A 9,801-nucleotide genomic window follows, 5' to 3' on the forward strand; every position below is an offset into this window, starting at 1 on the left:
ACCGAAAGGTCTGTCTGGTCCTCCTAGAGAGGCCAAGAGAAAGTACGAGAAGCTAACTAAAGCTTGATCAGGCCTTCAGCAAGCACGACCGAGCTGTACCGGAGCTAACACTAAGACCGAGGGGTCTTAGAGAGCCCTCTAGCAGGGCGAATAGATCTAGATCGAGCCTTGGGAAAGCTAGATCGAGCAGGACTGAAGCTAAACGATAGACCGAGAGGTCTGTCTGGTCCTCCTAGAGAGGCCAAGAGAAAGTACGAGAAGCTAACTAAAGCTTGATCGGGCCTTCAGCAAGCACGACCGAGCTGTACCGGAGCTAACACTAAGACCGAGGGGTCTTAGAGAGCCCTCTAGCAGGGCGAATAGAGCTAGATCGAGCCTTGGGAAAGCTAGATCAAGCAGGACTGAAGCTAAACGATAGACCGAGAGGTCTGTCTGGTCCTCCTAGAGAGGCCAAGAGAAAGTACGAGAATCTAACTAAAGCTTGATCGGGCCTTCAGCAAGCACGACCGAGCTGTACCGGAGCTAACACTAAGACCGAGGGGTCTTAGAGAGCCCTCTAGCAGGGCGAATAGAGCTAGATCGAGCCTTGGGAAAGCTAGATCGAGCAGGACTGAAGCTAAACGATAGACCGAGAGGTCTGTCTGGTCCTCCTAGAGAGGCCAAGAGGAAGTACGAGAAGCTAACTAAAGCTTGATCGCGCCTTCAGCAAGCACGATTGAGCAAGACCGGAGCTAACACTAAGACCGAAGTGTCTTAGAGAGCCCTCTAGTGGGGCGAATAGAGCTAGATCGAGCCTTGGGAAAGCTAGATCGAGTAAGATTGAAGCTGAAAGAGTGTCAGAGGAGCAAATGAACCTCCAAAAAGTGAAAATCAAATTTTAGAAAAAAACACAAGTTAAATACTGCATGGACAGTAATTCTATGTGTGGGGCATTATTAGGGAGAGGTGTCTTGTCAAAATATGGCTGGACTAAAGACCTCAACCCGGATAGGGTGGAAGGCCCTATGATTGGTCTGTTACTAATCGGTGACCGATAAAGACCTGACCAAGGCCTGTAGTAAGCTTGGTTAGGCATTACAGAAGATAACACTAAGACCGAGGGGTCTTAGAGAGCCCTCTAGCGGGGCGAATAGAGCTTGATCAAGCCTTGGGCAAGCTAGATCGAGCAGGACTGAAGCTAAACGATAGACCGAGAGGTCTGTCTGGTCCTCCTAGAGAGGCCAAGAGAAAGTACGAGAATCTAACTAAAGCTGGGTCGGGCCTTCAGCAAGCACGACCGAGCAGTACCGGAGCTAACACTAAGACCGAGGGGTCTTAGAGAGCCCTCTAGTGGGGCGAATAGAGCTAGATCGAGCCTTGGGAAAGCTAGATCGAGCAGGACTGAAGCTAAACGATAAACCGAAAGGTCTGACGGGTCCTCATAAGAGGCATGGAGAAAGATCTGATACTAAAGTACCTCTCGGAAGTAATAAAATATGCCTGATGAAGCCGGGTATGATGTTTGTTGTTTGATGGCATTCATCGATTAGGTCTGGTGGATTCCCCATTACTCCGAGTGGTACTAGTAGAGGCTCCTACAGGGGTGAGCAAAGCGAGATCAAGCCTTAGGCAAGCTAGATCGAGCAGAACTGAAGCTGAAAAGCAAAATAAATGACAGGTCTGTCCAAATCAATAAACTTGAAATCCAGTGTGGTCACCACGGGTCACGAGGTGAATTCCTAGCGATTGTCTGCTGAACGTATAGGAAGGCCCGAAACGAACGATAATTTCATTGCACAGTGGAGATACTATACGTTCAGGAGTAGCATACATCGGGTTTGATCTATGATCATGTCTGGTCTCCGAGGATCCACCGGGTTACCAACTGGCACCGCTGTACTGGGTGTAAAACTGGGCCACCTGAAGTCCCGGGTGTAAAACTAGGTGCCTCTGTGCCAAAGTAGCGGCTTGCGTAGTGCATTATGCCTCCGGCTTGCGAAATGGTTATAAGCAATAACAACAGGACGCCGCGGGGTGTTCACTTAAAGGAGTAACGTTCTCTCAAGGGAGGGGATCTAAAAATCTTGATAAAACATTTATTCTATGCAAAATTTGTGCGCAAATTTTGCAAAGTAAAAAGCTGCACTGTAGCAAATTCTATGTGTGAGCATTATTAGGGAAGTGTTGTTTGATGGCACCTCTCTACTTGATGCACCAAAGAACTACCTTGATGGCTCATGACCGCTGGTAATCTGTCGTCGCTAGTAGTTCGGAACTGAGAACAAATATGTTCGCAAATTACAACAATTATACAGCATATTGCTGAATAAAGCAGAACCGAATAATACTCAGTGACTTTACACCAAGACTGACTAATGTCTGGATTGTATCGTCCTACTCGAGTAAGGCGAAGAAAAGCTAGAAAGATACGCTTTTCACAAAGCAGGCTTAATGCATGCAAACCAAGGAGGAAGGAGTGATGCCCCTCCTTATAATAAGCAGAACCAAATAAAGAACAGACAGCATCATCTGTACAGTGACCAAGAAGAGGTGAAACTTCTGTATGTGAAAAGGCAATTTGAGCGAGATTTATTAGCAGACTAGTATTATGTTGTTTCTAGTAGGCGAAAGCCGAAACATCAACATGTGAAAATCTGATATTAAATCCTCAATCATTTTCCCTAGTATTATACAGCTATGAGTAACCTTAATTGGACACGGCAATTATTGCTGACCGGTGAAACTTTCGCATGGGAAAGACACACACACTTCTTGACAAAGCAATAAGTATTATGCTGTTTCTAGTACGCGAAAGCAGAAACATCAGCATGTGAAAGTTGTGAAGTTGAAGAATTTTTGTGTTGAGTACGATGTTGTTACTAGTAACCATGTCGACAGCTGAGAACTGTTCTCTAACCAATAGAAGGTGAAACTTCTGTATGTGAAAAGGCAATTTGAGCGAGATTTCTTAGCAGACTAGTATTATGTTGTTTCTAGTAGGCGAAAGCCGAAACATCAACATGTGAAAATCTGATATTAAATCCTCAATCATTTTCCCTAGTATTATACAGCTACTAGTAGCCGTAATTGGTCAGGGAAACATTGTTGACCGGTGAAACTTCACATGGGAAAGACACACAAATTACTTGACAAAACAATAAGTATTATGCTGTTTCTAGTATGCGAAAGCAGAAACATCAGCATGTGAAAGTTGTGAAGTTGAAAAGTTTTTGTGTTGAGTACGGTGTTGTTACTAGTAACCATGTCGACAGCTGGAAAGCTGTTCTCTAACCAATAAAAGGTAAAACTTCTGTATCTGAAGAGGCGGCGTGATTGAGATTTTTAACAGACTAGTATTATGTTGTTTCTAGTAGGCGAGAGCCGAAACATCGACATGTGAACATCTGGTTTTTAAATCATGAGTCAATTCTCCCTAGTATGATACAGTTGTTAGCCGGTATTGGTAACAGTAGAACAGAGATTTGGAGGGCAAAACCTGCTCATGGGAAATGCTCACAGAGCGCTATCTACCAGTACACATAGTATTATGCTGTTTCTAGTACGCGCGAGCCGAAACATCAGCATGTGAAATGTGTAATCGTGGGTAACTCTAAGTGTGTAGAGTACTGTGTAGTAACTAGTAGCCATGCCAAAGCATGCATTGAAACTCTTCGTGATTTAAAAAGCTCAAAGCAAGATTGACGAGGCCGCAAGGCTATGTCTTTCTAAATTCGAACAAATCGAAAGATTGTTCAAAGTACAATTAAACTGATTGATCCTGTCAGTTGCCATATGCTTGTCTGAAAGACTAAGCCATGCATGTGCAAGCGAAGCTTGAAAAAGTGGAACCGCGAATGGCTCATTAAATCAGTTACTATCTATTAGTTGATTTGCAAGCTAAATGAATAACTGCGGTAACCCTGCAGCTAATGCATGCTGATTGTCCGACACTGTCGGAGACTTTTACAAGACTACACCGGGTGATTTGCTAAGTACAGACACATCCCGTGATGAGTCCTAGTAACTGAAAGATCCCAGATAGCTTCGGCTTGGGGACGGAACTTCCGAATTTCTGACCTATCAACCTATGATGGTAGTGTAACGGACTACCATGGTTGTGACGGGTAACGGGGAATCAGGGTTCGATTCCGGAGAGGGAGCCTTAGAAACGGCTACCACATCCAAGGAAGGCAGCAGGCACGCAAATTACCCACTCTCCGCACGAGGAGGTAGTGACTAGAAATAATGATATGAACCTTTATGGTTTGTAATCAGAATGGAATGGACTTAAAAGCTCCATTGATGAACGAGTAGAGGGCAAGTCTGGTGCCAGCAGCCGCGGTAATACCAGCCTCTACAAGCGTATGCAATAGTTGCTGCGTTTAAAAAGCTCATAGTTGGATCTGTTTGAGTAGAACGGCAACATGGTCTTCAGTTAAATCTGTTGACTCGTTCCGCTCATCCTTCGCATCGAAGAAATAGTTTGCACTTAAATGTGACGAACTGTGGAAACGGTGTTTTCACCCTGAGAAAATTAGAGTGTTCAAAGCATCCTTTGGGATCGAATAATAAAGCATGGAATAATGGAGAATGACCCGCTACTCGATTGATGCCGGTTGGCTGAGTGCGGTAATGATTGAAAGGAACAGACGGGGGCATTTGTATTGCTACGTTAGAGGTGAAATTCTTGGATCGTGGCAAGACAAACTACTGCGAAAGCATTTGCCAAGAATGTTTTCATTAATCAAGAACGAAAGTCAGAGTATTGAAGAGGATTAGATACCCTCGTAATTCTGACCATAAACTATACCAACCTACAATTTGTCAAAGTCGATCTTGACTTGGCAAGAGATTAACCGGGAAACCAAAGTTTATTGGTTCCGGGGGAAGTATGGTTGCAAAATCGAAACTTAAAGGAATTGACGGAAGGGCACCACCAGGAGTGGAGCCTGCGGCTTAATTTGACTCAACACGGGAAAACTCACCCGGTCCAGACATCTTAAGGATTGACAGATTGAATATCTTTCATGATTATATGGGCGGTGGTGCATGGCCGTTCTTAGTTAGTGGAGTGATCTGTCTGGTTAATTCCGATAACGAACGAGATCTTCTCCATCTAAATAATGAAATTCACTATATGTGAATTCAAACACTTCTTAGAGGAACTATGCGGAATTAAATACCGCAGATGAAGTGAGGCTATAACAGGTCTGTGATGCCCTTAGATGTTCTGGACTGCACGCGCGCTACACTGTGTACTTTTAGATTGAGTACTCAGCCCTTGGTCCGAAATGGACTGGGCAATCAGAGAAAAGTACAGCGCTTCAAGGGGATCGTCTGTTGTAACTTGCAGACGTGAACCAGGAATTCCTGGTACTTATGAGTCAACAACTCATAGGGATTACGTCCCTGCCCTTTGTACACACCGCCCGTCGCTACTACTGATTGGATAGTTAAGCAAGAATTGCAAATTCCTACTGTTGGGACTTCGGTCTCCGGCAACGGGATGAAGCGGATCGAGCTTAATTGTCTAGAGGAAGTAAAAGTCGTAACAAGGTTTCCGTAGGGGAACCTGCGGAAGGATCAGTGATTGATTCCTTCGGGCATGGCTGCTGGTAGAGGCCATGTCTGTAGTGCGCATGACGCTCTGTCGCTAGAGATTGCTTGGCAACCAATCTCGAATTATGTATCGAGCTCAAAAACTACTTGTGTGGATACATAGTTCAGCAGTCATGGCAAGGGACTGCTTAAAGGGAGACTAGTTAGCAAAAGCAGCCTAGCAGAACTGCAGCTATCTAGATCTCAGAAGCTGGGTTATAGAAGCCCAGCTATAGACTTGTGAATGAGAAAGGCCTAAAAAGGTCCACAAGTCGCGTGGTTAGAACCGACACGCAAAAATCCCAGCGAGTGACAGAGCGTTGCGCTGTTCAGTGGGAAAGAGTTGAGCTACTCGGGGCGCCCACTGAACTTGCTCCGAGCCAAAGGCTCGAAAAAACACAGCTTAGCCTCAGATCCTTTACATAGAAGGCTAGCTAAAATAAACTTACCTTGGACGAGGGTAAAGTTTAGTCAGTTCTTAGGGGAGAGTAATCCACAGCTTCTCGCCCTCTGAACATTCTCCCAGATATGTAGGTCTGGGAGAGTCTCCTCCTGTTCTTCGGAATCTGGAGGTAGACAAAGACAGTACGATACGATCTTGCATCGGGATGACTAACCGATAATGATCATAATCTGACAATTTTTCCGGCTTGAGGCACCGGAGTCAGATTAAAGACACATACTGAACTAAAGGCGTATGTGCAAAGCTTGTCGGAGTGTAGAGAGTCAAGCTGAGTTGACTCGTCACGTGGTGATGACAACAGCCATGTGCAAAACACTCACAACTTTATCGTCTATGTGGAAAAGGTTGCTAACAGCGCTCTCTATGAGAGGCCCTCGCATATAACTATACGAGGAAAAGGCGATAGAGTTGTTTGAATGTGGGGCAGGTTCATCGACAAGCTAAGTTGATCACATTCTTGTTGTGGCATCCTACTAGAATTGGTCACGGTCTGCACCAACTCTCCCCAAGTTGGCCAGACTTAAAACTAGAAATAAGGTTTGCAGCTATGTGAACCTAGAAACTGTAAAGGAGTTGAAAGAACTTAAAGGAATTGAAAGAGGCCTTGAGGTATATCCTCTTGGTAAAGACCCACAAAAGCTCACAAAAGTGGCTTCGAAGGGCAAAACTGGTTCATCCAAAACAATTGGAGAGCTTAAAGCAGAACCAATTCGAATGAAACACTATTGGTGAAACTTCATCATGAGAACGTCACAAGCTGATCACGCTCTATGATATGACTAGTATTATGTTGCTTCTAGTAGGCTAAGCGCAAGCCGAAACATCAACATGTGAAAGTCGTAGAATTTTGCAATCAAACTGTGGCTAGTACTGTGATGTTACTAGTAACCTGGTGTTCCGTCATATGGCCAAGAGAGCATTTGAAGGCGAAACTTCTGCATGGGAAAGCTGCATCATGATCAAAATTTTATATCGAGTATTATGTTGACGTTAGTAGGCCTTGGCCGAAAACGCAGCATGTGAAAGGTATAGATAAAAGTTATTGTTGCAGTCAGTACTGTGTAGTTACTAGTAGCTGGATTTAAGCTCAAAATGAGACACTGTTGGTGAAACTTCATCATGAGAATGTCACAAGCTGATCAAGCTCTATGATATGACTAGTATTATGTTGCTTCTAGTAGGCTAAGCGCAAGCCGAAACATCAACATGTGAAAGTCGTAGAATTTTGCGATCAAATTGTGGCTAGTACTGTGATGTTACTAGTAACCTTGTGTTACGTCATATGGCCAAGAGAGCATTTGAAGGCGAAACTTCTGCATGGGGAAGCTGCATCATGAACAAAAGTTTATATCGAGTATTATGTTGACATTAGTAGGCCCTGGCCGAAAGCGCAGCATGTGAAAGGTATAGATAAAAGTTATCGTTGCAGTCAGTACTGTGTAGTTACTAGTAGCTGGATTTAAGCTCGAAATGAGACACTGTTGGTGAAACTTCATCATGAGAACGTCACAAGCTGATCACGCTCCATGATATGACTAGTATTATGTTGCTTCTAGTAGGCTAAGCGCAAGCCGAAACATCAACATGTGAAAGTCGTAGAATTTTGCGATCAAATTGTGGCTAGTACTGTGATGTTACTAGTAACCTTGTGTTACGTCATATGGCCAAGAGAGCATTTGAAGGCGAAACTTCTGCATGGGGAAGCTGCATCATGAACAAAAGTTTATATCGAGTATTATGTTGACGTTAGTAGGCCCTGGCCGAAAGCGCAGCATGTGAAAGGTAAGATAAAAGTTAGCGTTGCAGTCAGTACTGTGTAGTTACTAGTAGCTGGATTTAAGCTCGAAATGAGACACTGTTGGTGAAACTTCATCATGAGAACGTCACAAGCTGATCACGCTCTATGATATGACTAGTATTATGTTGCTTCTAGTAGGCTAAGCGCAAGCCGAAACATCAACATGTGAAAGTCGTAGAATTTTGCAATCAAACTGTGGCTAGTACTGTGATGTTACTAGTAACCTTTTCTTACGTCATATGGCCAAGAGAGCATTTGAAGGCGAAACTTCTGCATGGGGAAGCTGCATCATGAACAAAAGTTTATATCGAGTATTATGTTGACGTTAGTAGGCCCTGGCCGAAAGCGCAGCATGTGAAAGGTATAGATAAAAGTTATCGTTGCAGTCAGTACTGTGTAGTTACTAGTAGCTGGATTTAAGCTCGAAGTGAGACACTGTTGGTGAAACTTCATCATGAGAACGTCACAAGCTGATCACGCTCTATGATATGACTAGTATTATGTTGCTTATAGTAGGCTAAGCGCAAGCCGAAACATCAACATGTGAAAGTCGTAGAATTTTGCGATCAAATTGTGGCTAGTACTGTGATGTTACTAGTAACCTTGTGTTACGTCATATGGCCAAGAGAGCATTTGAAGGCGAAACTTCTGCATGGGGAAGCTGCATCATGAACAAAAGTTTATATCGAGTATTATGTTGACGTTAGTAGGCCCTGGCCGAAAGCGCAGCATGTGAAAGGTATAGATAAAAGTTAGCGTTGCAGTCAGTACTGTGTAGTTACTAGTAGCTGGATTTAAGCTCGAAATGAGACACTGTTGGTGAAACTTCATCATGAGAACGTCACAAGCTGATCACGCTCTATGATATGACTAGTATTATGTTGCTTCTAGTAGGCTAAGCGCAAGCCGAAACATCAACATGTGAAAGTCGTAGAATTTTGCAATCAAACTGTGGCTAGTACTGTGATGTTACTAGTAACCTTTTCTTACGTCATATGGCCAAGAGAGCATTTGAAGGCGAAACTTCTGCATGGGGAAGCTGCATCATGAACAAAAGTTTATATCGAGTATTATGTTGACGTTAGTAGGCCCTGGCCGAAAGCGCAGCATGTGAAAGGTATAGATAAAAGTTATCGTTGCAGTCAGTACTGTGTAGTTACTAGTAGCTGGATTTAAGCTCGAAGTGAGACACTGTTGGTGAAACTTCATCATGAGAACGTCACAAGCTGATCACGCTCTATGATATGACTAGTATTATGTTGCTTATAGTAGGCTAAGCGCAAGCCGAAACATCAACATGTGAAAGTCGTAGAATTTTGCGATCAAACTGTGGCTAGTACTTTGATGATGCTTGTAGCCAACCGAATTGGTTGAAAAGCCCAATAAGTAAGCTAACTTGGGAGAGCTTGTTGGAAACCAAATGCTACTAGATTGGTCCAAATACATCCTTCAACAGGGGATCACTTGGCTCGCTTTACGAAGAGGAGCACAGCTATATGTGTTAATTCGGTATGAATCGCAAGATTTGTTTACCGACCTCTCTAACGCAAAAGGCGGTCTCGGCTTCGGCTGTTGACTGCGTCCGATTCAGGGTTATATAACTCTCGATTGAACACATTGATGTTCTATTGTTGGTGCTTCCAATAAAATTGGAACACTTAAAGCAGAACCGATTCAAATAATAGCATTCTGATCAATGATTGCATTCCTTGATCAAGAACTGCTGGAGTCATTGTGATGGCGAATTTTCTTCATAAGAAAATTGCAAAGAGACGGAACTTAATGAGACTAGTATTATGTTGTTTCTAGTAAGCGGAAGCTGAAACAGCAACATGTGAAAATCAAGTTTTGTTCAATGATCTCGAGGCGATAAGTACTATGAAGCAACTAGTAGCCTAAGCATGACTCAGATTTGAGACAGTCAAAAAGACTGGCGAAACTTCTTCACATGAAAGTTACATAG

At 43.6% G+C, this 9,801-nt stretch overlaps 1 pseudogene; it reads left to right on the plus strand.

Annotated features, from left to right (window-relative positions):
• Positions 1-9,282: 9,282 nt before the first annotated feature.
• On the plus strand, positions 9,283-9,434 carry LOC142356688 (5.8S ribosomal RNA; annotated as a pseudogene).
• The last annotated feature ends 367 nt before the right edge of the window (positions 9,435-9,801 follow it).

The sequence above is a fragment of the Convolutriloba macropyga genome, unplaced genomic scaffold (assembly GCF_964194025.1).
Source record: "Convolutriloba macropyga unplaced genomic scaffold, txConMacr16.3 SCAFFOLD_5779, whole genome shotgun sequence".
Taxonomy (NCBI): domain Eukaryota; kingdom Metazoa; phylum Xenacoelomorpha; order Acoela; family Convolutidae; genus Convolutriloba; species Convolutriloba macropyga.